The 25,622-nt window shown below is 39.2% G+C and overlaps 1 long non-coding RNA gene across 1 annotated transcript; it reads left to right on the forward strand.

Annotated features, from left to right (window-relative positions):
* The first annotated feature begins 2,112 nt into the window (after window positions 1-2,112).
* LOC144456824 (uncharacterized) lies at window positions 2,113-11,221 on the forward strand. Its single transcript, XR_013485954.1, has 2 exons — window positions 2,113-7,185; window positions 9,378-11,221. It is a non-coding gene; the product is annotated as an uncharacterized LOC144456824 (long non-coding RNA).
* Window positions 11,222-25,622: the final 14,401 nt, after the last annotated feature.

Genomic DNA, 25,622 nt, shown 5'->3' on the forward strand with positions numbered 1-25,622 from the left:
TAGCCTATCCTTTTTCTTGTCCACAAAAACAGCATGAGTCACTATCAAATTCCTTGCTTAAAAAAAATCTAATGATTCCTTCTAAGTCATATGCTTTTCATTTCTATAATCCTGAATCCTGTTAGTCCATGAGTTAAGTCTTTCTGGGTATTTGTAAAAAAATATTATTTATCCTTAGTTATTTTTGACTGACTCTTGTAAGTCATACAAGAATTCCTCCCAAATCTTGGTTCTCCTCCTATCCGACTGATTTTTCTGTCTCCTTTGCCAGCTAACTTTGGTTATACCTCAAGACTTTGTCCTGGGTCCTTTTCTATTCTTTCTCTACCCTCTCTTATTTGGTGATCTCATCAGCTTAGTGACTCTAGGATTAAATTTAAGCTCATCTGCTTGCTTAGTTTTTAAGTCTTTTCTTAACTTATCCCCAACTTACCTTTCTAATTATTAAAACATATTACTATTTCTAAATTCTATTGTCTAGCCAAATGTGCTTCTAGCTGTTCCTCACACACATGTCTCTACCATATCTGTACCTTTCCAATGGCCATCCCCCAAGTCTGGAATGCACTCCTACCTCACTGAAGCATCACCTTCTCTATGAAACCCTCCATTGACTCCCTTAAGTTCTAGCACCACCACCCCCTTCCAATTTTGTATATCTGTGCTTTCTCCCCCAATAGTCCATAAGCTCTTGGAGGACAGAGACTGTTTCATGTTTGGCATTTTTATCCCCAGTTCCTAGTAGTGCCTGGCAATACTTACTTACAATGCTTACTAAACACTTGCTGATTGATTAACACAGCTACACTCCATTCAGTCCTAATGACAGAAAATGTTACAGTGAACAAGAATTCCCTTTAAAACAGATCCCCTAAATGGAGAACGCTTTCCTTGAGACAGAATGAGCTACCCTCAGAAGCAGCCAACTCCCTCACTGAATATAGCTCATTGTTCGTAATCATTTTCCTTACTCGGAACCTAAAACTACCTCCCTGCAGCTTCCATCCATTGCTCCTTTTTCTGTCCTCTGAGGCCAGGAAGAACAAATCTAATCCCTCTTCTACATTACGTCCCTTCGAATGCCTGGCAATGTGTCATTTCAGGCTACACTTCTCCATTTTCTTGAATATGAGGTTGTTTCTCCATATACTCTTTTTCTTGCTAAAATGTGTTACCCACAATGGAATGCCATATTCTAAATGTAGACTGGAGAAGGCTGAGTATAGAAGCCATTGCCTCTCTAATCCTGAACACTAACACTTGGCTTAATGTCTTCTAACATCTCCTTAGTTTCTTTACTGGCCACAACACTTTGTTGACACATGATGAGCTTTCTATTTACTAAAACTCCCAGATTTTTTTTTTTTGCTTTTTTTTTTTTTTGGTGAGGCAATCAGGGTTAAGCGACTTGCCAGGGTCACACAGCTAGTAAGTGTTAACTGTCTGAGGCAGGATTTGAACTCAGATCCTCCTGACTCCATGGCCAGAGCTCTATTCATTGTGCCACCTAGCTGCCCCTCCCCCTGATTATTTTTTAAGACAAACTGCTAGCTACCCATGCTTCCTCACCTGAAACTTGTAAGTTGAATTTCCTAAACAAAGTGTAAGATGTTTATCTCAATTAAGTTTCTCTGTGATTTGGATTTGATCCAATGTTGCACTCTTGAGATCTCTTTGGATCCTAACTGTTCAATCCAACAGGGATTGTTGTCCTTTCTAATTTTGTGCCGTTAATATATTTGATAAGCATACTTTCCATGCTTTCATCCGGTTATTGATTAAAAAAAATATTGATAGCACAAAGCTAACACCAATGCCTGGGCATTACACTAGAAACCTCCTTCCAAGTCAGCCTCCAGCCACTAATGTCTATTCCTTGGGTCTGGCTGTCCAGCCCTTTCCAAATCCATCTAATTGTATGATCCATCTAGTCCACATCTCTCCATCTTGTGCAAAAGAACAGCATGAAAAGCTTTGTCAAATGCTCTGTTAAAATGTAAGTAAATGTTGTTTGTAGCATTCTCCTGAATCTTCAGTGTTTTACCAGCCTACTTAACCTTTTAGAAAAGGAAATAAAATTAGTTTGTCATGACCTCTTCTTGATGAAGCCATGCGAGCTGGATCTTTGTGATAACTGTAAAGATTAGTGATCTTTTTTGCAATATATTCATCCATGGCCTGCTTTTTATGTGTGAATAAAGCCCAGGGCTCTCTTATCTTGTTGTGCACAACTAGTTCACTTGGCTACAGAGCCTACCTAGGACCTAGGATTTCCCAATCACCTGAAGAATCAAGACCAGCTTGATCTGTCACTCCAAGCACACATTGATGAGGCGGGAGAAAAGATGGCAGCAACTATGTTTATTTTTAGCAAAGCACTTATATAGTAAAATAACAGAAACTCTTTCTCAAGTTACAATGATGTATAACCCATGCTATGCTCAGGGACAGTGCACGCACAGTCCATGCACATATCTACCACCAAACTCAAATACACTGTTAATGACTAATGAGTAACTAGGGAAGTTAGAGATGCATAGAATGGAGTACCGAACCAGGCAATCTTGCTCGTACATCAATCACCCGAGAGGGGCCTCCGCCCATCAGTGAGACCTCATGAATAGCCTGTGGTCTTCTGTATCCTTACAGATCCCCAACATCATCCTAGACCCTTTTCTCTTTTCTTTCTACACTCTTTTTCTTGGTAATCTCATTAGCTTCAAGGGGTTCACCTATCTTCTCTGTGTAGACGACTACCAAATATATAAATCCAACCCTCACTGCTGTCTTAAACTCCCACCCTCTATCTTAATATCTACAAATGCCTGCTGGACATATCCACAGATATCTCAACTTCAACGTATCCAAAACCAAACTCACTATTTTCCCCAGACCTTCCTTTTCTTCTAACTTTCCTGCTTGTCTTTTTGAGGGCACCTCCTCACTTCCAGTGACCCAGGTTAGCAATCTAGGAGTCATCTATTACTCTTCAGACTCACTTGTTCTCCATATTCATTCACTTCCAAATTTTCTCTGTTCTATCTCCATAATATGTTATATCCATGCCCATTTCATTTATACCACAGCCACCCTAGTTCAGGCTCTCATTAACTCTCACTTGTACCATTGCCATTGTCTCTTAATTGACATTTCTGCATCCAGCTTCACCCTTCTTCAATGCACCCAGTTGTCAGATTGGTAATCTGAAAGCACCAATCTGAACATGTCGTATCCCTGTTCAAGAAGCTGCAGAGGTACCCTATGCCTTTAGGATAAAATACAAACTCCTTTGGCCCTTTACACCTAGTTCTAGCCAATCTTTCCAGGCTGGTTAAATATTACTCCCCTGCATGTAAACTAGTCAACCTAGTCTACTCGCTATTCTGAGCATATGACACTAAATCGTTCACCTCTGGGCCTTAGCCCCTTGTCTGGAATGCTCTCCTTCCTTACCTTCATCTCTTGGAAGCCTTACCTCTAGAAAGCAGCTAGAAGCTGAGGCTTTGTCACTCGGTCTCCACATGAAGAAGTACCATACTTGGGGTATGGGCTCTACCCCAAGGGATCACCATGATCCAACTTGTTCTCATCCAGACCTAGCCAGGCAAGATTTGCCTGGCCAAGAAATGCATGTTGTTTGACGATGATGAGAAGCAGAAGCTGATTAAGGAGGTCCATGCTGTCATCACAGCCTAGGACTCCCCAAGCACAGCAACTTTATGGAGTTCCAGAACTTCAGGAGCATTTATCAACATTGACATTATGCCAGCCTCTATTTCTGCATCTGTGTGAATGTCAAAGACAACAACTTGACCTTGTAGAGGCCAATTACAATTTTATGGATGTCTTAATATTTCCACAATGTCTGTGAAGTGGACCTCATCTTTAACTTCTACCAGGTTTGCATGATCATAGATGAAATGTTTCTGTCTGGGAAAATCCCAAATGAAGATGCTGAAATAGTTTTGATATTGTAGTCCCTTGAGTAAGGGAGCACTGGTGGGGTCCAGCCCTCTTCTCCAACATGCCTTCCCAGCTAGGACATCCACCCTCATTTCCTGCCTCTCTTTTCTCCTCTCCCTTCATCCCATTCCCTCCCCACCCACCTCCTAGAAGATGCTCTGTTTACTCTGGCACAGTACATCCACCCCTGGCCAGTATCAGGAGGAGGGAAGTCCAAAGTGTATGGCGCCATACATCTTATAACCTTGCTGTGGTGGCAGTGATGCTGTGAGCATGTGAGTGAGCCTACATGTGAACATGTACTTACTTGGAGCTTCCAATAACATTTCAGACCTATTCTGCCAGGAAAAAATAAAAACTACCTAGCTCCCTTCAAGGCTTAGCACGAGTATCATTTCCTACAAGAGAACTTTCTTGACTTCTCCAGCTTTTATTCCCCACCCCCCAATCACTTTACATTTATTTTATATTTATTTGTTTGTTATCTTGTATTTTGTCTTGTATGTCTCAGTAGACACTAAGACTCCTTGGAGGTAGGGATTGTCTTGTTTTTGTCTTTGTATCTCTAGCATTTAGCACAAAGATTGGTTCATAGTATATATCGCATGTCAATTACATACATATATTACATACATATGTATGTAATAAGTGCTTATTGAATTGGATTGAATTGATTTGTAAATACCTATGGCTCAGGAGTTGGGGATGTACTCTTCTGCTGAGGTTACCTAACTCTGGGCTCGTGTAGATTGAGTTCAGTCCTTGGGAGAGTCTGGCCCCTAGATGGGAGTAGGGATGTTCATGCTCTCTGGCTCATTGTGTTTACACCCTTCAGCCCCAGGAAAAACTTCTTATAACTTAAATTTGTTTCTTATCCAGGTCCTCCTCACCAAAGGGATTTTAACAGGGTCCCTTCTAACAAGGTATTCAATGTTCAAAGTAGGTTGCACATAGAACAGCTTTTTATTTCCTCCATAATAAGAGAATTGCATAAGGAAAAAGAACAACAAAAACTTATAAGCACATATTGACAAATACTGAAAACACAATATGGTAATGTACCACATATTATACTCTTCTGGAAGTTTGATACTTAAAACATGAAACTTTATGGAGCTTCTGAACAGGGATTAGACCTTCACCTCAGTTCTACACTGTATGGAAAACTCACTCAAGGTCCATATCTCTGGCAAATTAGGGCTCATCCTCCCACTAGTGGTTGTTTCCTCTGAAAAGTTGTTTCAGAGGTCACCATAACTTGGAGGTGGGATGGGAAAAAGGAGAAATATGGTAGTCTGAGGGAGAGGCTTGAAAAGTCCCAACATATCAGATAAGTGAGAAGAGAAAACAAATGATTTCTCATTTTAAGGTCTACTAAACAGGCAGCCCTCCCTGTTCAGTGGCCAGTCTTCTTTCACACAGAACCTCCTCTCCACCCTTCTCCCTCCCACCTCTAGCAACACCAATGTCAATTGGACCTAGTGACCAAAAAGAAGATTATTGTCCTTATTCCAAAGCACAAGTCCACAGGAACCAATATGGAATGTATGTATCATCCCAAAGCAAAAATCCGTCTGTGATGGGCCAGAGCACATGTGTCATTGGAAATGGCTTGGGGAACTCAACTTAGCTTTATGTGTGCTCCATGGTACAGCTCCTGCACTCCATGGGATGTACTCTAAACCAAATTCCTGCTGTAGGTATACTAATATACAGCAATATATCCAAAAGTTTAAGTTCTGGAAGTGCTCCCAATTTATCCTTTTCATTTCTCTCCCCTAATCTCCCTCCCATCACATTCCAGCTCCATGCATTGCATCTCCCTCTCATTAAGATGTAACCATTTTCTCACTTTTTGTGAATGAAGAAATTAAGGAAAAGGGATAAGGACAGTACCTCAAAACAAAATGTGATTTCCCCCATCTTTTCTTTTTTCTTTCTTTCTTTTTCTTCCATCCTTCCTTTATTTCTGTCTTCCTTTCTTCTTCTTCTTCTTCTTCTTCTTCTTCTTCTTCTTCTTCTTCTTCTTCTTCTTCTTCTCTCTCTCTCTCTCTCTCTCTCTCTCTCTCTCTGTCTTCTCTCTCTCTCTCTCTCTCTCTCTCTCTCTCTCTCTCTCTCTCTCTCTCTCTCTCTCTCTCTCTCTCTCTCTCCATACTTTCTTCTTCCCCTATAGCTCCACATGTATCTTCTTCTCAGCCCAGGCTTTCTCAATAAGTTTCTGGTTATGAAACATAAAGCTTGTGGGTGGTAATTCATATCTTGATTCAATTTTTGGTCTACAAGATATAAAGCATTCTGAATACATTGTCTTCTGTCAACTATGAATAAGGAGTCTGTCTGCTTTTTGGGCAGCTTATATATTGATAAAACAAGGTGGGCTACTATATGTTAAATTTATTTTTATGGGAATAGTCTCTTTTTATGTGTTGTATATAGAGATTATTTTTTTCAAGACATACATTTGATTTGGAAGCCAGTATCAGTCATCAATTTAAATCATCAGTCTTCTATTTTTCAGGTTGATAAAAATATTAATAGCATAAAGCTAACGCCAATGTCTGGGGTGCTACACTAGAAACCTCCTTCCAAGTCAACCTCCAGCCATTAATGTCTACTAGCAATCCCACTTCTTTCATTAAGCTTTCTTGGACTGATCTCACAACTATGGCCTACTAAGCAAGATGTTCCCACCATGATCTCCAAATTGTGATTACCTGATTGTTTTTTTTATATATATACATGCTCTCCTTTCAGTGTAATAAATTGACTACATACCACCTCTAAATGCTTTGCTAGAATACAAACAATTAATGTGATTAACCCTGACCAATAAACCCTTTTGGGGAAGAAAAATAATCTAGTTTTACATGTATGGAGTGTCCAGAAATAATTGAAAAGGAAGAAATATTTTTGCTTCATTCAGATTCTTGAAATTGGCAGAAGAAATAGTACCTTATTAAAAAAAACTAGAAGCTATGTCTGAATTAAAACTTCCTGCTCATTTTTCCCTGAGCTATACAAAATAAATCTGTTCAGGAAACTGAAGATTTACAAACTCAGTCCACTTCCTCAACGCTTAGCCACATGACTGAGGTAACCAGAGAGCCTGGCAGCTTAGTTACAGATTATGAGTTTGGGGGCGGGGAGTTAAAGAAGAGATAATACCATATCTGTACTGGCCAACTCAGCAGTTGTGGATGTGTTTTGTTCATGAGGTGAAAGGTGAGCATAATGGAGGGGAGGGGAATTAGGTGTTCCCAGTTCCTTGGATACATTCTTTACTAAGACAATTATAGAAAACTCGATTTATGGGGGTCAGGGTCCACCTGTTTCCTTTCAGAGATGTTGAAGCAAATGGTTACATAGGACATGAGATGCAAATGAGGAAATGAGGAAGAATAAAAGAAAATATGAAAGAAAATGAGAATGAAAACGGAGGGGGGAAAGAACAAAACCAAAACACTGTCAGGTTTAATGCTGATGTAGAGACAACAGCAACAAACTCATGGACAAGAGAAAGGAAAATCAACCCCAGGAATTTATCATCATGATTGCAGTAGAGTTGTTGTATTGCTGGTGATAGGCTAGGAAAGGTATCCTGTTTAAACCAGTATGGAAAATGGCAGCTGGGCCCACCAGTTGGGACTTGGGGAGCTGGAAGTTCCTGGGGGTAAGAAAGACATTTGTTGTGGCCATTATATCCAATAACAGGAAAAATTTAGTTGGATCTTGAACATCCTAGCTATCTGAATGTGATTTGAGGCAGGGCTCAAGAAGTCTATAGTGGCCCTGCAAATATTTACTTGTTTGTTTTCTTTCTTTTTTTTTTTTTGGTTATAGGTATTAGTTTAATCAGTCATTATGAATACTTACAAACAGGGGAATCTTTGGTCTGGGGCAGCAGCCAAACAGTTTAATGGATCCTCACTAAAGAACCTAAAAAATCTCCCTGGTAATTATAGAAAACAGACAAAGGCAAGAGGAGCTGGAAAGTGTGTCAGTACTGATTGGTGGCTAGTTTTGGTTTTCTGGGAGTGGAGCCAATGTTATGCCCAAACATAAGTCTGTGTGTTGATCACATCCCAGTCACCTATATGTCACAATATTCTTGTTTTGGCTTTCATATGTAATAGCATCTTAATTTATGACCCAGTGTCTAAGTTATAATTGTAAACAGGTCAGCGTGTTTGGTCTTCTACCTTTCATAGAGTTTCAGTTTTCATGTTTTTTCACTTATTACTGTATTTTAGAGCTTTTTCCCAATTCTAACCCTACAATCCATCCCTGAAGAGGGATTCATAAATTCTTTTTTTTTTTTGTTTTCCCCAAGGCAATTGGGGTTAAATGACTTGCTTAGGGTCATGTAGCTAGTCAGTGTCAAGTGACTTGTATGAGACTGGATTTGAACTCGGGTCCTCCCGACTCCAGGGCCAATACTCTATCCACAGGTCCATACATTCTTTCCAATGGGATGACTCTATACTTAGGTGTTTTAGGGCCTTTATGAGTATAGCCAGTATGATCTCATTTGTAAGCATAAACTGCATAAGCAATATAAGCACAGACAGGAAAATAACGTGACCAATAAGAAAATTATCCCAATTGTCACAATTTTCTTCCATCCCACCCCTGGGGACGTGAAGGAAGAACGAATGGCATTTAAGATTAATGGGCAAGCTGAGTTTCTAAACTTGATTCAGAGACACGTAAACATGGCTTGGGCAGTTTTACAACATATTGGGGTGACAGAGAGCAGGATCAGAACAATTTGATTTTCTCAATCCCCCTAGTTTTGTCAAGGGGAGACTTGTACAGTGATGACCATCAACCCACTCCCAAGGTACATTTAGCTGGTAAACTTTATCTTGGAATCCGGATGTCCCATGTCATTGTCTGGTCTCTGGAACATCTTTTCTTGGGGCCATCTGGAGAATATCTTGTCATCAGGGGCAAACCTTTGGTACAATTGTTGTTCCAGTTCCAGGTTACTTGAAGTGACTCCTTAGATATTCTTGCTAAAATCTGGGCTGCGGGTCTGCAGCTTCCAGGGGCCATTCCCTCTGGCTCCAGCCTCCCTGCTTGTTCAGGCCTTGGTCTTCTGCACACTGAGCACATGGTCAGAGAAGAATGAGATCCAATGGCCTGAACAGGCAGCAGATCTGTGAGGGGCTGGCTCAGACCTAGGAGGGACCTGCACCCACAGAGCTGGTGTCAGAAAGGCAGAGATCTCAGGTCCAAGAGAAGGCAGCAGTGATCTCAGCTATGAGGGAGGAAGGCAGGGAGATCCCAATTCCCTTGTTGTTTGTTTTCAAAGGGGACCAATGACATCACAGGGTGATGTCTTGACTCATGTGTGAATTGGATTTACATTAGGCAGAGTTGTACAAAGTTGTCTTCCTTACTCTCTCTTCCAGAGTCATCAGAGCCCACTAGCAAGACAACAGTTAAGATGACTGGTGATGGCTTGGAATGCAGAGGATGACCTAGGCATCTTCAACATCTGACCAAACTCTAGGAGTTCCACAGACCCTGCTTTAGCCTCCTTCAAGGATGTTGAACAAATTGCCTCTTCTGCCCATTCCACTAGGGGAAGTCTTCACATATTTAGGGTAGCCACCCCAATAATACACAATGGGTTTCAGGCCAATAGGTTACTCTCAACCTGATTTAGCCTGTCTGTGGAGAAAGTATACTGGGGTGTGGCCACTGCCACTTTTTACTACAAATGAGGAGTAAGAGTTGCATCGTTTATCGATTTTAGAGTGGAAATGGAATACTACTGTGATATAAGAAATGATGAACTTAGAAAAACACGGAAAGACTTGAATGAAATAATGAAGAATGAGATGAGCAAAATCAAAAGGACATTCTATATAGTAACAGCAATATTGTTTTAAGAACAACTTTGAGTGACTAAGTCATTTTGACTCTTATAAATACTCAAATTAACCAGAAAGGACATACAGGAAGATGCTATCTGCATCCAGAGAAAGAATTGATAAATAGAAGTACATATAGAATAACTTTACATGTATACATTTGTGTCTAATAGTAGCCATCTTGAAGGAGGGTGGCTGTGTAGGGAAGGGAAAAAGAAAAGAAAGAAATTTACACGATAACTTTATTAAATATTTAAGAGGAATAGCAAGTTGCACATAATCAATTTGTAGTTTCATGTGCAATCATTTTTTAAAAATTATACTATGTTATGGAAATGCTTGTTTTAAATTACAATAAATTAAAATATAAATTAAATTACATTAATAAATTAAATTAAAATAATTAAATTAAATTAATAAATTAAAAATAAAATAAAAATAAAAAAGGAATTAGAGGGATAACATCTTTATAATTTGAACCATTGTAACCACTGAATATTTGGGGGAAATTGAGGAAAAGCTGTTTTATTGGCAAAGGCAGTGATGCCCTTAAGGCACAGACTGCCACATGCAGCAGACTAGAGGTAGAGTTGTTGAGGCTGTCTCTGGGAATAAGAAGGAAAAAAAAATATCAGAGGGTCTGCAGGAGGGAAGGCTCAGGGTCAGCTATTATCCTTGCCTTAAAAGATCCACAAGGTGTTTGGGAGGAAAGGTGATAGGGATCCTTGCCAATATAGTTAAAGGTTTAAAAGGAGATTTTTGTTAAATTCTCTAGAACTTTACTTTAGGAGGCAGCAAAATGTCATGGAAAGAAGATTGAGAGTCAGAGGATCCGAGTTCTATTCCTTGAGAGCAGGATTGTAAGACTGGATGGAATCAAATAAAGTGAAAAGAAGAGAGTGGATTAACGTGCTTGCTGGTAGCAGCTTTGACTTCCCAGACTATAGATCGGGCTAGCTTAAAGCATACAGTCAACCAGCAACATTCTCCACCATTTGAATGGACCAGCAGGATGCAATCTGTCTCAATAAGGAAGTTGGTCTGGAAAGTTCCTATTTGCAGGTGTTGGGTATAGCATTTATGTGGTTGATTACAGCACTTATAGGATAGATTACAGCTAGAGTGTGGTATATGCAGATTCAACCTGAGCAAGAAAAAGATATGCAGTGGAATGAATTGAGACAATTCAGTCACACTAAGAAATCTCTAAGGCCCCTTTTAGCCCTATATCTGTGATCTGATGAAGTTGTTATCCCTTGATTTCACTTTCTAATATCTTCCTGATTTTCCTATACTTATTGCCGTGTTAGTGAACTCTAACCTTTCCTGATTGTTCACCGTTAGTAAAGTAAGTAAATAAATAAATAAAATTTGGCGCATGCCAGCAGTGGGTATATTATTTGTAAATAATATACAGGTACCATTATATAAATAACGATGTACAAGATAAAACATATACAAAAGTAGAACGTAAAAAATTATGATAAAGATGAAATAATATTTGATCCAGCAGCTATGTGGAGAATGGATTGGGGAAGGGGAAGACAAGTAGAGAGACCCATGAGAAGGCTATTGCAGTAGTTAAGGCCTGAATTAATAATAATTAATTAATAATGAAGACCTGAATTAGAATGGTGGCTATTTGAATAGAGAGAAGAGGACAGATCAATCTAGCAACAAGCATTTATTAGATGTTAACTACACGACAGGCACTATGCTAGGTGTTGGTGATACAAATGCAAAGAATAAAAAATCCCTCCTCTCAAAGAATTTACAATCAGATGGAGGAAATAAGTACCTATGTAAGTATATGCAGAATAAATTTAAAGAATAAATGTTTAAGAGGCAACTGTTTGGGATGAGGAAAGTGAGGAGTCAAGAATAGGTACTGAGGTAATGAATTTGAGAAAGAATAGTGGTATCTTCAACAGAAATCGGGAAGTTTGGAAAAGGGGTGTATTTTATTGTTGCACAGTCATTTCAGCTGTGTCTGATTCTTTGTGACCCCATTTAGGGTTTGCTTGGCAAAGATGATGGAATGGTTTGCCATTTCCTTCTCTAGCTCATTTTACAGATGAGGAAACTGAGGCACATGGGGTTAAGTGTCTTGCCCAGGGTCATATAGCTAGTAAGTGTCTGAGGCTGGATTTGAACTCAGGAAGATGAGTCTTCCTGATTTCAGGTACTCTGTCCACTGTGCCACCTAGCTGCCCACCTAGCTGGGTTTAGGGAGAAAGATAAGTTTAAGCCAGGAAGATTTGAGTTCAAATTTAGCCTGAGGACACAAGCTATGTGATTTTGGGTTAGTCATTTAACCTCTGCCTCAGTTTCCTTAACTATAAAATAAAGATAATGATAGCACCTACCTCCCAAGGTTGTTTCAAAGATCAAATGAGATTTTTTTAAAGTGCTTAGCACAGTGCCTGGCACATAGGAGGTACTACATAAATTGCTACTACTACTACCACCACCACCACGACCACTACTACAACAACGACTACTACTACCCTTATTTTGGACATGTTGAATTTGAAATGTCTCTGGGATGTCCAGTTTGAAATGTGTGGTAGGTAGCTACTGATATGGGATTGAAACTCAAGGCAGAGATTAAGCCTGGATCCAGACCACAATCCATCCATGTCTGCTTATCCTGTTTGACTCACTCTAAACCATCCAAAATGAAAAGTGGGGAGTCAGGACTTTCATTCATTGGTAGTTCACTGCCTCCAAGTGTAGAACCCATCCTCTGAGGGGGACCAACCATAACTATAAGGTCATCTGGGGTGGGGGATGGGGATATAATTTTTATAGCTGTATGTCCTGAGGTCATGCCTGGATATCACAGGGAGGGTGGGACTTCTGGACCTCCATTCACCAATCACATCCTTATTGAGGTCAGGCCTCCCTAGAAGAATGCTGTAGTCCCCACTTTGGAGACCACTGATCTACAGCAAGGATTTGTGAACTTTTTTTATATGTTGATAACTGTATTTAAATATAATTAGTTTTCTTTATAATCCCATGTATTTTATTTTTTGCTTTTAAAAATATTAGCCTGAGAAAGGGTCTTCAGGCTTCACCAGACTGCTAAAGGACTCTATGACCTGAAAGGAGTCAAGTGAGGTCTCTGATATCTGGTTGGGGCCTATCAAGAATAAGATGGAAAAAACCCAATAAGATGCAGGTATGCTCACCACTCAACCCCACTGGGTAACTCACTTCCTGCTGATTTCAGACTATTTGGTAAATTGGGTTTGCTTTAGGCCTACCTCCAAAACTCTCTGTGCAATAGTACCTGCAAGCTTCTGGCCATCTTCTTTTGCAGCCTGAAATGAATGGATGATCTTACTGGTGTTTCCTTTTGGTTTTATTAATCATTTCTTCCTCTAGAACCCTTTAAACATCCTTTGCTGGAGTGTTTTTCAGGGATATACCAAGTAGCCAGCCTTTTTTTAGCCTTCTTTTCCATTAGCCTCTGCACACATGAGTCATTCCAATGCTAGTGACCAACTTGCTATTCACCATAGGTGATACTATTCTACCTCTTCCCACATACTGACTTACCCCACGCCAGAATGTTCTTCTTCAACTCTTCCACTTGGAATCTCCAACTTCATTCTAGTTGCAATGCAAATACCCTCCACTGCACAAGACCTTTCCCAAATCCCCAATTGTTAGCAGTTTCTCACCACCAAAATTACTTTTTATTGCGTATATTTTAAATTATGTACCATATGGAATGAATACCCATGGCATCAGAGATTTCAGGCCTGTACCACCCCCTACAATCCTGTCCCCATATTTCTAACTCTATCCTGAGACAGAGTAAAACCTATAAATTTCTTTTTGACAAATTCTTAATTTAAAAAAAGAATGTTTTCTATGGTCTGTCGATATCTTCACAGAATCACAAACTTTCATAGGTAGAAATGAACTCAGAGGCCATTAAGTTAAACTTCCACCTAATTATTAAGCCTACACAGTACTTCCAAGAAGTAATCATCTAATGTCCCCTAGAAGAGCTTTTCCAAAAGTGAATCCCTGTACTCCCTAGTGAGCCATTCTATATTCATATAGTGCTCATTACAGTACTAGAAGGTTTTCATTTTTCCTTTTTTAAATTCATTTTTAGTTTTCAACGTTCACTTTTATTAGATTTTGAGTTCTAAATTTTCCCCCTTCCTTGCCTCCCGCCTCCCCAAGACAGCAAGCAATCTGATGTAGGCAATACATGTATAATCATATTAAACATATTTCCACATTATTCATGTTGTGAAAGAAGAATTAAAAAAAAAGGAAAAACCACAAGGAGAGAGAGAGAGAGAGAGAGAGAGAGAGAGAGAGAGAGAGAGAGAGAGAGAGAGAGAGAGAGAGAGAGAGAGAGAGAACGAGAACAGAATGCTTCAATCTGCATTCAGAAGCCATAGTTCTTTCTCTGGATTTCCATAGCATTTTCCATAATGAGTCTTTTGGAGATGTCTTAGGTCATTGCATTGCTGAGAAGAGCTAAGTCTATCAAAGTTGGTCATCACACAATGTTGCTGTTACTGTGTATAGTGTTCTCCTGGTTCTGCTCACTTCACTCAGCATCAGTTCATGTAAGTCTTTCCAGGTTTTTCTGAAATCTGCCTGCTCATCATTTCTTATGGAACAATAGTATTCCGTTACATTCATATATCACAACTTGTTTAGCCATTCCCCAGTTGATGGGCATTCACTCAATTTCCAATTCGTTGTCACCATAAAAAGAGCTGCTGTAAATATTTTTTGTGCATGTGAGTCCTTTCCCCTTTTTCATGATCTCTTTGGGATACAGATCTAATAGTGGCATTGCTGTAGAAGGTTTTTCTGACATGAACTGTCACTCTACCTTTCTATATCTTCTACTCCATTACTCTTCATTACTCTGAGGTGAAGCAAATCAAGTATAATCCATATGACAGTGATTCAAATATTCCAACAATTATATCTTATCTAAATCTTCTCTATTTTAGGCTAAAGAACCTCCATGTCTTCAACTGATCCAAAGTTTCCAGGCCTCTCTCTGACCTGGACCATCCTCTTATGAATGCTCTCTAATATGAATGTTAACCAAAGTCATTCCTAAAATGTAGAACCCAGAAGTCGACACAATATGTCAGGTGTGGTCTCACCTGGGCAAAGTATAGCAGGACTAAATGATAACAATGAATTTAATAATAATAATAATACAACTAGTTGACTAACATCTCCCTCATTCTGGGCACTGTGCCTCTCTTAATTACAGCCTTAAACTGTGTTAACTTTTTTGTCTGCCATACCACACCATTAACTCCTATTGAGCTTATATTGAATTAATTTTTTTTCTCAGCTCTTTTTCACATAATCTATGTGAAATCTATACTTTCAAGTATGTTTCTTCTCAGTTGCATTATTTAAGTCTCAATTACATGGTCATAGAGAAAGGGAGCTCAACTTTTAAAATGCTTTATTGTCTTTACATTAGTCATTTTAACTTTCTCCTCTCCAGATTGAACCTCATCCTTGACAAAAGAAAATCAATAATGCAAAAACACCTGATAGAGGGGTTGGATATGACAATGTACATAATTTGGGGAACTGAAACATTTTGACCAAATTTGGATCTGCACCTTGGACAGTGCCATGTACTCAATAAGTATTCCATAAATTTTTACTGTGACGTTGAACCGTTTCATCAGTTCTACAAGGAGCAACATCTGCCTCATGGAGGATAGGCTAGTTTTACCATAAAATGCAAGGAAATTGTCCACAAGGGCATAAGACTAAGATTGCACCGTTGGTCTTCCTCATCTTCTAAGTATAAAAGCCCTCTCTTTGAGGAATCAAGTTTCCTCAGGATTGACACATCCTTTTAACTGGGCACACCATTGTGGCAAATATAGAGGTCCCCACCTGAATCAATGCTACCTCCTTTCCATTCTATTGTTAAGCAAACTTCTTTTTGTAAAATGTTGGGTAGTCTATGAGGGTCTCATTTGATTCCAGTTCAAAGCCTAAGCTACAGTGTTAGGCAAATCCCAGAACACACAGGGAGAAAGGGACAGAATCGGGGTTCAGATCTAGCTCCTCTAACTCTGAACCAAATGCCTTTTTTTCTTTTACTAACTAGACCTTTTCCCCAGGGAAGTAATGATGGGGCAGTGTAAAGGGAATTTTTAAAGATTATACTGGGAGCAGAGATATAACTATGGGAGAGTCCTACCCAAGAGCATGAAAATTCAGAGGACATTCTGAAAAGCATTTGCAAGTCTTCAGTGTCTACTTAGCAAGAATAATTGCATAAAATAGGAAGCTACCAGATGGCACACAGCAGCTGTACATCAGATGGATTCTTTGCTGGCTCACCATTAACCCCTAAAGGTTTGAAGGTGCGTTTCATGGTGCCTCAGGTACAAAAATGGCTGGTTGCAACTCTGGCTGGGCGTGATTATTTCTCTTTCATTTATTTACTCCTAGTATTTAACTACAAAGAAATAGATGCTCCTCTCTCCTGCAGGTGCCATTAAAAGCAATTTGCTTAAAGAAAGGCTTTCTCTACCCTCGGTCCATCTTGACGAAAAATATTCGGAGACAACCACAAGGATAACAGGGCATGATCTTCACCCCTATTCTCTCTGTCACTGTAAGGAATAAGGAATGAAAATAGTCTGAGAGTTAAATAAGAGCAAACAGACCTTGCCTCTTAATTGTTGAATGTTTCCTGGATACCTACAGTGTGCCAGGTGCTCCCAATTAGGTGCCATATTTTTCTCCTACTATTTTGCTGCCCAGAGAGAACAAGTGAGAGCATAAAGCATACTGTGATCAGCACTCTATCTCAGAGGAATTTAAGCTTCCCTCCCACTGAGAACAGAAATCTATGAGCTGACCTGTATCACCCAGTACTACATATGGATCTGTCATCATAAATAACCAGAGGAACCCTTTAAACATATGCACAAAAGCACAGGTCTGCTCTAGCAAGAATAATTACAGGTTTCACAAACTCCCCACAGACAAATTTCTACTGTGTGTTATTCTTTTGTTGCTTTGCTTAAAAAAAAATTAGCAAACAAATTCAGCTTCGGGCTGGCAAAGGTGACTTCATCCAGACATAAATGGCTCAATTTTTATTTCAGGAGGTAATGAAAATAAACAAAGCATCAATGACCAAGAGGTCCAGATACCATTTCAGGCCAGGTGGCCTAACTCCAACTCCCTGTGTTGCTAAAGAATGTGTCCTGGTTTTCTCTACTAACCCCAGCACATGGATACGAATCATTGAGTATCATGTCAAATCTTGAAGGTTGAAAAGAAATCTCTTGTTCAAAGGTATGATGAAATATTGATTTAACCTGCAGGAGTGTGGACCTAGATGTGTCTCTTTATCTTTTGGTCAATTATTTTAGGATTAAGAGACAGAAAAGTTCTGACAGGTTACCAAGTAGTAGAAAGAACATGGATTTGTAATCAATGACACAGGTTCAGAATCCCAGCTCTGTCACTTATCTGTTTGCTCTTGGAAAAGTCACTTAATCTTCCTGGGCCTCAGTTTCCTCATCTGTAAAATGAGGCAATTGAATTAAATGCCCTTTCAGGTTTCTTCTATGATCAAATTCCAAATTCCTCATTTCACAGATGGAGAAACAGTTGAAAGTAGTTGAGTGATAGACCCAAAGTATACTTTTCACTGTATCAGGCCTTTTCTTCTCTCTCTCTCTCTCTCTCTCTCTCTCTCTCTCTCTCTCTCTCTCTCTCTCTCTCTCTCTCTCTCTCTCTCTCTCTCTCTCTCTCTCTCTCTCTCTTTCTCTCCCCCTTTCTTTCCCAGACAGGTGATTTCATCAGTATATGGAAAGCGCCTCACTGATGCAGATCTGCAACTTCTCTGCAAATTAAATTCTTAGTTAGTTGAAACACACTGAGAGGTTAATTGATTGCCTGTGGTCGTACAGCCAGTCTGTGCCAGAGCCACACTGCACTTTCAATAGACAAAAGAAATCAATACCCCCGCCTAGAGGGAAAAGGTCAGAATAGTTTCTGAAAAAACTGTACTTGTCTCAGACACCTGCAGTGTTTTCTAAGCAATCAGTACCACACTTATTTTTTACCTAAAGCCAAATCTTCCCAGATCTGCTCATCTTCTCCCAGTGGATTTCTGGCAGATTTCTTTTCACTGTCCCTGCAATCTAGAGAGAGCAGGGCTTTGGTTAGAAAGTAAGATCATAGATCTGGAGCAGAAGAGACCTTGGAGCCCACCAAGACCAACCTCCTTATTTTGCATGTGAGGAAACTGAGGCCCGAAGAGGTTTAGCAACTTGTTCAAGGTCACAAGGTAGAAAGGAGTAGAGGTTGAAATGTAGAGTCAGGTCTTGTAAATGGGGATAGGATAGGGATAGTGACTAGGCCCATGATTTCATGGGTATGAGGAACTCTCAGTGAAGGAAACTCCCTCTACCAATGCAAGTCCATACCTTCTCTTCAATTTATACTTTCAGAGGTTTGCCTAGAGCACTGAGAAGTTAATGGACTTGTCTAGAGTCATCCAACAAGCATGTGGTAGTGTAAGACCTGAACCCTCTCAGAGGTGTTTCCTAGAGATGGGCACACCCCTCAGACATCCCCTGGCTCTGGCCCCTTCTTGACCTTACTGATCTAGTCAAGAGCAGAGAGGCATCTACACACAGAATATTTATTTCAGAGCTTCTCTTCTTTAGAGCTTCCTCTGAAAATCAAATTAAGGGAAGTGTCAAGCAAAGCTGTGCGCATGAAATAGTGGGAAGGAAGCTGGGCTTGGAGTCTGAAGAGACTAGCTCTACGACCCTGGGGAAAACACTCAAAATCTCTGGTGCTCGGCTTTTCTCATTTATAAAAAAGGGAGAACTGACCAATAGAAGTATGCATATAATAATTTTACATATATACACAATATATATATATATATATATATATATACACACATACACATGGGTATATATATTATATATACACATATGTACCTATTTGTAGGGTGGGGGTAGAAAAAAGAAAAAAAGAAATTTACACAACTTTGTTATATATTTGGAGGAAATAGCAAGTTGTACATGGTAGATTTGCAGTTTCATGTGCAATCATCTTTTTTATTATACTGTGTTATGGAGATGATTGTTTTGTTCTGTGAATTGAAGATAAAATAATTTTCTTTAAAAGGGGGGTTATAATACTTGCATGGGCTGATATGAGGAAAGTGCTTTGTAAATGGCAAAGCAGTATATACATGTGAATTAGAATTATTATGATTTTTTAAAAACACCTTGGAGGCAGCCCGACATAATAGCATGGGATGCTGAGCTTGAAGTCAGGAAGACCTGGGCTCAAAAATCCCTTGGATACTTACTAGCTGCCCTGTGACCCTGGGCAAGTTGCTTGACTTCTGTTTGCCACATTCAACTCCCGAGGATTTAGCTGCTAAATCATAGATGGGCTGCTACCTGAGTTCTGAGAATTCTCTATTCTTCTTGTTATGAGAATCCCAGCAGATAGGAAAGTGACCTTGGAACCAAGAAGAAGAGAGGTCAGATCTCTCCTTTGACATATATTGACTGTGTGGACTTTTTGTGAGACACTTACCCTCTATGCGATTTTCTAAGATTCTCCAAGACAGAAAAGATGCCCACCTGCAGTGGTAGAGGGAGTTTCCTCACTTAGAGGTCCCCTTAAATCCATGAAACAGCAGACCCAGCCCCTAGGGGTAGAAAGGAACTAAAAAGAATTTAGACTTGGTGTTCAACCCTCTCCTCCCATTTTGTAGATGAGAAAACTGAGGCACAGAGTGGTTTAAGTGATTTGCCCTGGATCACAGAGCTAGAAGTATCTAGCAAGATTTGAATCAAGGTCTTCCTGTCTCCAAATACCGTACCTTTGAGGCAGTTTGGTGTTGCAGTGGACAGAGCACTGAGAGTTCAAATCCAGTTTCAGACACTTACAAATTGTATGATCCTGGGGAAGTCTCTTAACCTCTATTCACCTCAATTTACTGAACTGTAAAATGGAGATAAGATTACCTCCCAGGGTTGTTGTGAGGATCATATGAGACAATATTTATGAAGCACTTAATATAGTGCCTGGTACATAGTACATAGTAGGTACTTAATACAGCTATTCTTCTCTCCTTTTTTTCCCTTCCTTCCTTCTTTCCTCCCTCCCTCCCTCCTTCCCTCCTTCTTCCTTCCTTCCTTCCTTCCTTCCTTCCTTCCTTCCTTCCTTCCTTCCTTCCTTCCTTCCCTTCCTTCCTTCCTTCCTTCCTTCTCTTCCTCTACTACTCCATACTGTGGTATGTGTATTTACTCTATCAAGGCTCATCACAGCCCCTTCACTAATTTGTAGGCAGGACAATCTGTCATCATGAGTTGCTTTGGCCAAAATAATTCATCACCTGGTAGCCAGTTTTCTGGGAATGAACCACTTCAAACAAGGATTAAACCAGTCTTTGGATGAAAAATACAATTTGCTCCGGACTGTCCACAAAGCCTTTCCAAATCATTAGGACCTGCCCACCCTTGAGCTCCTTTGGGAAGATGGAATCACTTCTGTGCCAAGATGAGATATTCAAGGAAGGCTTTAGAGGAGGAAATTTTTGTATAGAATATTACTGGTTTTCCTTGTCTTTTTCTTAGTACATTAGTTCTATGTTGACTATTACAACTCTTAATTATTTCTGATTCTGTAGTATGATGTTTATTTGTGAATTTGTTTCTTAAATATATGAAAAGACTAATGACAGAAACCAGATTCAACTTGTGTCCTTTTGTGATTATTGTAATTTTTATATCATTTGATATTATAGTTATAATGATAGGAGTCCTCTATAGGGTCACTGAGACTAAGTGATCCTAATGCCCATAAAGCATATAGGCAAAGAAAAGGTTGTACTTTTCCATTTTTCTGACCTAAGTTAACTATGTGTCGAGTAGTTAATGCTCACAGTCACAGCTTCTGATTGGATAAAACTCCTAGTTAACTGCAGTGGTCTGAATCACTTTTCTCTGGTCCACTCAAACTGTCTCTCAATTTCTGGTCTCAATAAAGAAACTCCGCCTACCCAAGCTTTACCCAAGCCTGATGTTGATAGGTGACCTCAAGAACTTTTCTACCATATCTGGATCTGATTAGAAATGCCCTCTTTCACATCTGGTACTAATTACCTGTTCTCTACCAACCCATTTTTAGGTTATTCAGCCTAAAAATTCTGTACTTGAACCCAAACTTTGAGCCTAATCTCTCCCTGACACACTGCCCTTCCTCTCACATTGGGTTAGTTTCTTACATCTATGAGGATGAACCTCTTGCTTGTTTATATTGCCATATAGAGTGTATATGTGCTTTTTTTTTTGGCCTGCTTACTATGCTGTATAATAATAAATTTCTTGTTTGTACCAGCTTCCCAATTGCCAATTTCCTATAAGTTCCTGAACCTAAATCTTTATTTTAACCCAAACCATGAAGCCAAATAAAGCACCTTCACATTGATGAAAAACTACAGACAAATTTACAGATTACCTTTATGATTATGTATTCCTTTTTTAGAGCTATGAGTTATTGTGAATCAAACTTAAATCTCCGTTAGTTTCCACATGCAAAGATGGACTAATCTTGGCTCCAAGGTCTAAAAATAAAAGGCTTTTAAATTAAAGCCACTCCAATATTCCACCTCTGTACTGTCAGACTGGCAAAGCTGACCCAAAAAAAAGGGGAAATTCCAAATGCTGGAGGGGCTGTGGAAAAATGGGCACATTCATACATTGTTGGAGAGCAGTTTGGAATTATGGCCCCCAAAGTTATTAACATGCATACCTTTTGACCTAGCAATACTGCTACCAGTTCTATACCGCAAAGAGATCAAAGGAAGATGGAAAGGCCCTATATGTACAAAAATATTTAGAACAGCTCTTTTTGTCATGGTGAAGAATTGAATACTGATAGGGGTGCCCATCAGTTGGGAAATGACAAAACAAGTTGTGGTATATGATAGTGATGGAATATTACTTTGCTGTGAGAATTGATGAATTCAACAATCTTAGAGAAACATGGAAAGACTTGCATGAAATAATGAAGAGTGATATGAGCAGAACCAAGAGAACACTATATACAATAACAGCAATATTGTTAGAAGAATAACTATGAATGATTAAGTTATTCTGAGTATTATAAATACTCAAATCAACTACAATGGACCTATGAAGGAAGATATTATCCATCTCTAGAGAAAGAACTGAGAAATAGAAGTATGCATAGTATGGTTTTACATACATATATACATATATCTATATCTATCTACCTATACATCTATGCTCTCTGTCAAATAGTGGCCTTCTGTGATGCAGGGTAGGGATGAAGGGAGGGAGATGGCTCAGAATTTAAAATGTAACAAAAAAATTAAATTAAATTTCAAAAAGATGAAATAAAATGTTACCCACCTCCTGATTGAGTGGTGTTGAATTCAGAGTGATGAAACTTTTTTTTGAGGGGGGGACAGGGAACACAGAAATTTATTTTGCTTGACAATATATGTTTGTAGGATATTTTTCCCCTTGATTTCCCAGTGAGAGGGGGTGGAAGGGAGGGAGAAAAGGTGGATTTTCATTTGCAAAAAAAATAATAAATTAAAAATATAAGGCTTGTTAAATCCGTTCTTAGGGCATGCAAACAGTTTCATTTATTAACAGTTCCTAATGTCCTGAGAACAAGGCACAACCTGTTAGATAAGCCAAATAAGCATTTTACTTTTTTTTGGTCTTGGAGCATAATAACAAGTATAATTAAGGAGCTGTTCTGTTAGAATCTTTAACCAGCATTTCTTTTTTACTCCGACAAAAACCCTTGTGCATGTCATCAAAGGCAAATCACTTCGTCTCTCTGGGTCTCAGTTTCATCTATGGAAAATCAGAGGGTTGGGTTACATGATTGCTAATGTCCCTTATAAAATTTGCAGATAATCCAAAATGATAGCATGTTGGAAAACCAAATAAAGACCCCAAGCAGGCTTAACAGAGGAGAATGATGATCTAAGCAGATGAAAATTTAAAATTACCATTGTCTTATATTTTTTGCACTATGGTAATTTACCCTTAAGCCTCCTCCCCTTTAATTCCAGCCTGCACCATATACCACCACGGACTGCTTGCCAAAGGATTTTGGTCGACTGTCAATCAACCATCATCAGTCTGTACAGTTTCAGTTTCTTCATCTGTAAAATGAGGAGGTTAGACTTAATGATTTCTAAAATCATTAAGTTGTAAATCATGTTAGTTGTAAACCTTCTGCTGATCTTTAATCATAGATCCCATTTAGAACCCAGCAAAAACTCACTTCAATTCAACAAATATTATTAAGCATCTATTCTGCTTAATAATACTACACTACATAGTAGGTACTTTAAAAATGGTTTTTGGGGCAGTGAGGTGGTGAAGGGGATAGAGCAACAGCCCTGGAATAAGGAGGACCTGAGTTCAAATCTGGCCTCAGACACTTAACACTGACTAGCTGTGTGACCCTGGGCAAGTCACTTAACCCTAATTGCCTCACCCACAAAAATAAAATAAAAATACTTATTGACCTCAGGGCACCATGCAAAGTTCTGTGAAATATGAAGAAATGAGAATCCTTGTCATCAAAGAACTTAAGACCTTTTGGGAAAATGTAATATATACACAGATAAGAAATTCATCTTTTAGTATTGTATTTGTCAAATTTTGGCAATGATATTTTTGACAATGTTCCCTTCTTTCAAGTTGCTTAGAAATTTGGGAAATAGTGGGCACAAAATTGTTGATGTCCATATGGCTAGCCTTACCATCTTTGGAAGCATTATAGACATAGAATGTATAAAAAGCTATTTCAATTAGCTGCCAACTTACTTTGTTTCAGCAGGATTTGTGCCCATTTGTTATGTCACTTTTCCATTTAAAAAAAATCGATGCTCCATATTTTAGGGCAACCTTCAGTAACCCTTTTCTGGCTCTGTGCTACGTGTGAGAAGAAGGGAAGTGAGTCGGCACAGCCCATGCTGAGTACACACTTGGGTCACCGATAGATGTTACAGTTAAGTCCTTGACTCACAAACAACCTTCCCCAAACCTCAGCCCTCCCAAATGAGACAGAAGAGACCAGATAAAAGTGACCAGGATAGGAGATGGTGTTTGCAGATGAAGGAAGACAGTAACCCTCTGGAGACTGGCAGGCTGCACAATTTGGCTTCTGTTAACATATGGGCTGTACAGCTGCCAATTCCTGCTGTAAAATAAATTTATAGTGCAACCTTAGCTGGGCCCTTGCTGCCTGATAATCCTTCAACTCATTCCTGACAGGAACTGTGCCAAACCTTTTCCATTCTCCATAAGGCTTCTACTCCATGGGCTCCATTCCCATTCCCATACACTTACAGGAAGATTTGATCTTTTTCACTGAGAAGATTGAAATCCTATGACTTAAATTTCTTCATTGGTTGGTTTGCCATTATTTCTTGGTATTGCCACCCAATCTCTCCTCTTTCTCTGAGGCCAAAGGAGTATCCCTGCTCCTCACAAAGGATAATCCTTTTCTCTGTTCTTTAGAGCCCATTTCTTCTCACCATTTCCAATTCTGCCAACCATTATGATCCTCTGGCTCCATCTTATCTGCCTACAACCATGATCAGCTCTCCCCTGTCCTAACAAAATAAAACAAAACACAACAAAACAAAAACCTTTCCTTGACCCTTCTAATCCATCCAGCTGCTGTCCTCACTCTCCTTTACTTCAATGAGAAACTTCCTGAAAATAATGTCTACATCCTATAGGTTCACTTCCTTACCACCCATTCTTTCCTTGAACCTATTCAACCTGTCTTCCTCCCCATCACTTGCAAAGGTTATCAGTGACCTCCTAATGGTGAAATGTAATGGTCTTTTTTCAGTTCTCATTCTCCTTTACTTCTCTATAGTACTTGATTCAATAGATGTATGTTTTGTACATTTTTTGTTTATATTAAGATGAGAAAGTATGATATTCTATGGTAGTGGAATGAACGTTGCATTGAAAGACACAGGATTTAGTCTCAGATTCTGGCTCTTTTATTTACTACCTGTTTAACAATGGGCAAATCACTTAACCTCTCTGGGCCTTAATTTCTTCATCTGTAAATAAAGGGGTCAATAAAAAGTCCCAGGGAAAAGCTCTTGACCACTGAATCACAGTAGTCACAGGAGGAACTAAAAAAAATTATAGCTAGAAATACGATAAATCAAGATAATTAGGGGCAATTTTTCAGTCGCTGTAAAGGGTCTTTCTTACTTTCTCACTCCAAACTGTTCTAGAAACAAAGGCCAGATACCAGACCTATTATAGTGTCGGGTCAACAACTTCTCCCATTGTCTTTCTATAGTTTTCCTCCTGGCCTACTTTTGGAAAACAAATAAAATTGTGGCAACTTCTCCTTTACCTAAAGATAGCAATGTTTGCTCTCTCTTCCTTTTGCTCCACACTTTGAAAGAGAGTGACAAACTGGAATGGTCCTTATTTAAAAAAAAAGTGCTGCAATGAAAATGGTTGATATTTATATAGAGCTTTAAGGTTTGGAAAATACTTTGCATCCGTTATCTCATATAATGCTCACTAGGTTGTTGTGAACATTGAATGATGTAAGAATAATCCCTTATTTTAGAGAAGAGTAAACTGAGGCCAAGAGCGATTAAGTAATTTGTCTATAACCACACAGTTAATCATCTCAGGTAGGCTTTGAACTTTGTCTTTCCTGGCTCAGGGTCTA

Source organism: Phascolarctos cinereus, unplaced genomic scaffold (genome assembly GCF_003287225.1).
Source record: "Phascolarctos cinereus isolate Bilbo 61053 unplaced genomic scaffold, phaCin_HiC Scaffold_4;HRSCAF=312, whole genome shotgun sequence".
Lineage (NCBI taxonomy): Eukaryota > Metazoa > Chordata > Mammalia > Diprotodontia > Phascolarctidae > Phascolarctos > Phascolarctos cinereus.